The following is a 6,552-nucleotide window of genomic DNA, read 5'->3' on the forward strand; positions in this document are numbered from 1 at the left end:
TGTTTAGGCAAATTGGTAACGATAGTTCCTTGTCGACAAATTGGCATGTACTCCGTATATGCCAAGGACTGTCCTATGAAGGTGGTTACCGGTTAGACGATTAGAGTGACCGACCAAACTAAGGTAACGATAATTAAAGGAAGATGATTAACATCTTATCGTGACTGACCAAACTAACAAGGTTGATTAACAGGATTAATCAAAGGAAAACGATTAGAATGACCGACCAAACTAAGGTTAGATTGAGAAGTACTCCGTATATGGACAGGGCCATCTTATCGTGACTGACCTAACAAGGTTGATTAACAGGATTAATCAAAGGAAAATGATTAACATCACAAACTTGAAAGAATGATCACTTAAATCATCCAATTATTTTTAGCTTAAGTCAACAACAAGCATACTTCTGCAACAATGATAAAGTCACCTCCTGTGAATATGCTCTGTATTCCTCACAAATTACCAATATTAAATTATGAATTAATTAATTAATTATGATGTGAGAACCATACCAACTCATCACATTATATGTCTCGGCCGTCAGCCTTAAACAATAGCCCTTGATAGACAGCTTGTATCTATCCAGGGCCGTCTAATTATTCCTACTATCGAGTTTATGCTGAGAAATGAAGAAGATGCAATGCAAGTCAATAGCAGTTTGCATTGTTGTAGCCATCTTAGGTGTGATTTCAACCGCGGTGGGCCTTCTGCTCGGGTTCGCCCCTGATAAGACAATGGTAAGTTGGTAACTGCTCGTTAATTAACCTATTTATGTTCAGGGCCGAAGCTAGAGCGAGTTACTCGATTGATTGCTGAAACCTTTGATGTTTTGGACAGGTTCATTTGTTTCGGTTTAGCTGGAATAACGATGATGACTACTGCACAGGTGAAGATTGTGTGCAGTGTGATTACTTTCGCAGTGCGGCATTCTATCTGTTGGTTGCAGCTTCAGTTTCTGTCATTTTTGGTCAAATCATCATAAGTATCTCAACTGACTGTGGTTGTTGCAGCGGACGGAATTCTTCTTCCTCCTCTTCACATATACTTTCCATTTTCGCTTTCGTCTTCTCCTGGTAATTATGTTTTTGGATATTCTACCTGAACTTTTTCGTAAGGTCTGCCTCTCGTTTTTAAAAAAAAAAAAAACTTTGACCTACAATAATTTGATGTTACAAGTTCAGAAAACGGTATTTTTTATTTCAAATCAATTATCTCGTCAAGGCCTTGAATTAAAAAAAAAAAATCACCGCTTTTTGAACTCGTAGCCTGTAGTTATGGTTGGTCAAAAATTTTTAACGAATAAACTTTGACCGACCATAATTCCCGACTACGAGTTGAGACGTCGGTAAATTTTTTTTCAAACTGAACATCTCTTCAAAACGGTCAATTTGAAAAAAAATGTTTTATCGCATTCTGAACGGTCAAAGTTTTTTTGCAAGGAAAAAGAGGTACAAACTGAATATCCCTTATGTTTTTCCTCGAAATAATCATGTAGAATCAGCGAGAAAAACCGTTGTATGGATGATAAATTGGCAGGTTGTCATGTATAGCAGCAATAATAGTCTACTTAATCGGAGGAGCAAAACAGTATGGCGTTCAATTCCCCGAGTCAGGCCGTGTGTCGTCATTACGCAGTATCTGGGTTGATAACTAAACCTGGGATATTTGGTGCTGCATTTTCTTTTGGTGCTGAATCACAACTTATCTTATTTCGATTTCCAAAAGTAACAGGACAGAAATTTCTACTGAGTTTCAGAATCATGGTAATTCTCCTGATCATATGGATCGTCCAACTGACATAGCAATAGCGCTACCAGACGTCCCAAAAACACCCGGTGCGCCGATTTGTGACAATTGAACGATACCGATTCCATCGTAACCACGCCGAATTCCTGTGATGGTACAATCTTGAGTAAAGGATTTTTCCAATTTCGAAATGAATGTATCAAAATCTATGATTAGACCGGAAACTGAGAGTCTCTTTATTCCACTCGAAGTTATTTAATTTCTATTTTCCATGTTATATTTAGTGGGAGACGGTCTCTCAGAAGACCGACTGATTGCTAAATAACCCTGATTAAGTACTTCACATCGTCATTTCCCCGTAAATCCCATTTCTCTTTTATAATCTTGATAAACATGTAAACGATTGATTTATTGAGAGGAAAACTGAATGTATTACAATTGTGTATTTACAAGGATATGTATTACCTATTTATACATCATAAGGAATAAGCTAAATATGGAACAAAATAAACATAACAGCTACAAATTACATATTGACGGAAAGAATAGAAGATTGCATATATTGTGTGATTTGAGTCTAACGGCTCTTTGATTTGATTCCTGCAATCTTGGCTAACACCCCCCCCTCAAGTTGGAGCATGGAGTGACGAAATGCCCAACTTGGAAAGGAGTTCAGTGAATGTGGCACGGCCAAGAGCCTTTGTAAAGATATCTGTGAGTTGAGCGCTTGTGTGAACGTAGTTTGGTCGTATTGTACCCCGTAGGATCCCATCACGCACGAAATGGCAATCAACTTCGATGTGTTTCGTGCGTTCGTGAAAGACCAGATTCTTTGCGATGTGTAGGGCGGATTGACTATCACACATTAATTGTATGGGTTGTGGGTGTGGTATCCCGATGAAGCTAAGCAACCCTTTAAGCCATTTAAGTTCACAAGTGGTGTGAGTCATAGCGTGGTATTCGGCTTCAGCGGAAGATAAGTTAACGGTCGGTTGTTTCTTGGTTTTCCATGAAATGGGAGAGGAGCCCAAGAAGACTAAGTACGCGTTGAGGGATCGGCGAGTGGTAGGACAAGCAGCGTAATTGGCATCGCCATAGGCGTGTAAGCATAGGTCGCTGTCGGACCGAAGTAGAAGTCCTTGGCCTGGTGCATTTTTAAGGTAACGCACGACCGTAAGGGCAGCATCCCAATGTTCTGTTGTTAGGGCGTGCATAAGTTGGGCTAGAATATGAACCGAGTAAAGTAATTCAGGCCTGGTAATTGTGAGATAAACTAAACGGCCCACAAGTCTTCGATACGGTTGTGGGTCGAGCATAGGGGCGGCTTTGGAGCGTCCGAGTTGGTGATTTGGTTCCATAGGTATCGAGGCGGGCTTGGACCCAAGTAACCCAGACTCGGAAATAATGTCGAGGGTGTACTTGCGTTGGGATATAAAAATTCCAGATTCATTTCGGGCGATTTCGAGGCCGAGAAAATATTTCAGAGGTCCTAAGTCCTTCATGTGGAACTAGTTGCTGAGATATTGTTTAAATTCCGTGATTTTAGCAGCATTGTTACCACAGATGACTAGATCGTCGACATAAATAAGAACGTGTACCTCCATGTCTTTTGTGGAAATTGAGAAGAGGGAGTGATCATACGGGCATTGGCGGAATCCATATTTTGTGAGGGCGGAAGCGAGTTTGGCGTACCAGCAACGTGGAGCTTGACGTAACCCATATAGAGACTTTTGTAATCGACAAACCCGTGTATCGTCGGATGGTAAAAAACCGGGAGGAGGTTTCATGTAGACTTCCTCAATCAGATCTCCATGGAGAAAGGCGTTATGAACGTCCATTTGGTTAATGACCCACTTCTTGGCTGCCGCGATTGCGAGTAAAGTGCGGACGGTTACAAGCTTGATAGTTGGGGCGAAGGTTTCATTGTAATCGACACCTTCGACTTGGCGATTGCCCATTACCACGAGGCAGGCTTTGTATCGTTCAATGGACCCATCCGCATTATACTTAATCTTGTAGACCCATTTGGAGGCAATGGCCTTTTTATTTTGAGGTAGAGATGTGAGGGACCAAGTATTATTGCGTTCAAGAGCATTTAGTTCGAGTTGCATCGCATTTCGCCATTCGGGTACCTGCACTGCATCTTTATAAAAACTAGGCTCGTGATGTTTAGTCACGGCCGAAAAAAAAATACGGTGGTTAGGGGAAAACTTAGAATAGTCAATATAATGTGAGATAGGAAACCGAGTACCTGAGGATGGTGTAGATGCGGTGAGCGAGTGAGACGAAGGACGGACTATTTGTAACACGTAATCTTGTAGATTGGAGTTGGGGATTTTGATACGGTGTCCACGTCCCATATTGGGAGGTTCGGGTGTGGGAATCGTGGTGGGTTGGGTGGGCGTGGGATCGTGTGAAGAATTGTTTGTGGTAGTAGGGTTTTGTGTGGTCGAGGTGGGTTGAGTGGTTTGAGTCGAGGGCGTAGGAGTCGGGTTCGTTCGAGGATGGTTGAACTATGACTACTTGGTCAACGGGTGTCAAATGGTTGCTATTGAAGGGGTATGAGTCTTGGTCAAGGTCGTCCAAATTTAACGAGTGGTATGGAAAATTGTTTTCAACAAAAATAACATCCCTTGATACGAAGTAGGAACCGGTGTCTAAATCGTAAAGTTTCCAACCCTTTTTTCCAAAAGGGTAGCCAATAAAAATGCATTTCCGGCTCTTTGAAGTAAATTTGTCTTTGGTACGATTTTTCGCATAAGCGAGACACCCAAAGACACGGATATTATCCATGGGTGCCGGTTTTGAAAAAAGTTTTTCGTATGGAGATTTTCCATTAAGAAGTTTGGAAAGAGTACGATTTAATAAATGAACGGCTCCCAACACACACTCGCCCCAAAAGAAAAGGGGTAATTTTGCTTGAAATAAAAGTGCGCGGGCAATGTTTAAAATATGACGGTGTTTTCGCTCCACCCGACCGTTTTGTTGAGGTGTGTCTATATTTGAAGTTTGGAAAATGATGCCGTTAGTTTGAAAGAATGGAATAAGAGGTTCAAATTCAGTGCCGTTATCACTACGTAAAATTTTGATATTTTTTTCAAATTGACGAGAAACCATGGCAAAAAAATTTAATAAAGTTTGTTTCGCGTCACTTTTGTGACGTAAAAGGTAAACCCACGTGGATCGTGAGTAGTCATCGACAATTGTTAAAAAATAACGAGACCCGCAAGATCCGTTTTCGGAATAAGGACCCCATAGGTCACAATGAATTAAATCAAAAATAGCAGTAGCATTGTTTGTACTTAAAGAAAAGGGAAGACGAGTTTGTTTCGCTCGTATGCAAATATCGCAATTATCAGAATGAAAATTACTAATGTCCTTGTGTGAAATAAAAGGTAAAAAACGCATAGCATGTGGAGAAGGGTGCCCCAACCTACGGTGCCAAAGGTCGAATGTGGAAGCAGATTGCACCGTACAAATTGTTGCTTGCTTGTTATTAACTCCTTGAAGATAGTACAGTCCCTCGTGCTGCTCACCCGCACCAATCACTATCCTCGAGGTACGGTCCTGTATGAGGCATAATTTATGAGAAAATTGTATAGTTAGAGACGTGTTAAGAAGTAGACTTGAGACGGATATAAGATTACATTGTAAATTTTCAGCATATAAAATATTTCGTAAAATACGACGGGAAGACAAACATATATCACCGGTTTTAGTAGTAATTGTAAGATCACCATTGGGCAATCCTACTGATAATGGGGAAATATCACGTATATTGGTGAATTGGTTTATAGAACCCGACATATGATGCGACGCCCCCGTATCAATAATCCACGAAAAATTAGAAAAAGAAGAAACATTACCAGAAACTTGTTCATTAGCAGGAGTCTGATGTCGAGCCCGCCACATATTAGTGATTTCCTCAAGTTGTTGAGGATTCATGGAATTGAAATCCAACTTGTCAAAATTGGACAGAGGAGCATTCGTGGACAGAGGAGCATTTGAAACAGCCATACCTCAGTTGCTACTCGGACTCAAACCAGCCGCCATATTCACGCGAGGAGTGCTACCTGCAGTTTTATGTTTGCTACGTTCCCATATTTCTCTGTCCTTAACATCAGGGACAAAGCGAGCATTGCTTAAATCCGTATCAGACGGATTAATGTAAACACGATCGCGGGGACGATTTCCCCACCAATCAGGAAACTCACCAGTGACCTGATAGCATTTCTTAAAATAATGACCAGGACGATTGCAAGCTATACAAAAAGGGCGATTGGAATTGTTCGACGAATAAGCAGTATTCGTATTCGAAAAAACAGGGGTCCCAAAAACAGAGTGTGTTTCTCGTCTTCCTCCCCCCGATGCCTTAGACCCATGGTGAACCCGGGCTGCAAACGCAACTGTGTCAGGGGCAGACTCGTGTTTTGGATAAGACTAATTACGGACACCTTCATCTTGCAATAAACGGTTATATACAAGATCTAAATTGGGAAGAGGATTAAGAGAAATAATTTGAGAACGGGAGTTAGAGAAACGGTCATCAAGACCCATCAAAAAATCACGTACCCGTTTCTTTTCTCGTCGAGAATTGATAATATTCATCCAGTCGCAGGCGCATGGATTGCAAGAGCATGAAGGGATTGTGTTGTGCTCAATTATTGCATCTCAAATCGCCGTCATTCGACCATAGTAATCCATAAGGCTTTCAGTAGGTCCCTGTCGACACCCCATCAACTCCGCTTGCAACTGATATATGCGTGCTTCATTGCTCTGAGAAAAGCGATTCTTGAGATCCACCCA

Source organism: Silene latifolia, chromosome 10, assembly GCF_048544455.1.
Source record: "Silene latifolia isolate original U9 population chromosome 10, ASM4854445v1, whole genome shotgun sequence".
Taxonomy (NCBI): domain Eukaryota; kingdom Viridiplantae; phylum Streptophyta; class Magnoliopsida; order Caryophyllales; family Caryophyllaceae; genus Silene; species Silene latifolia.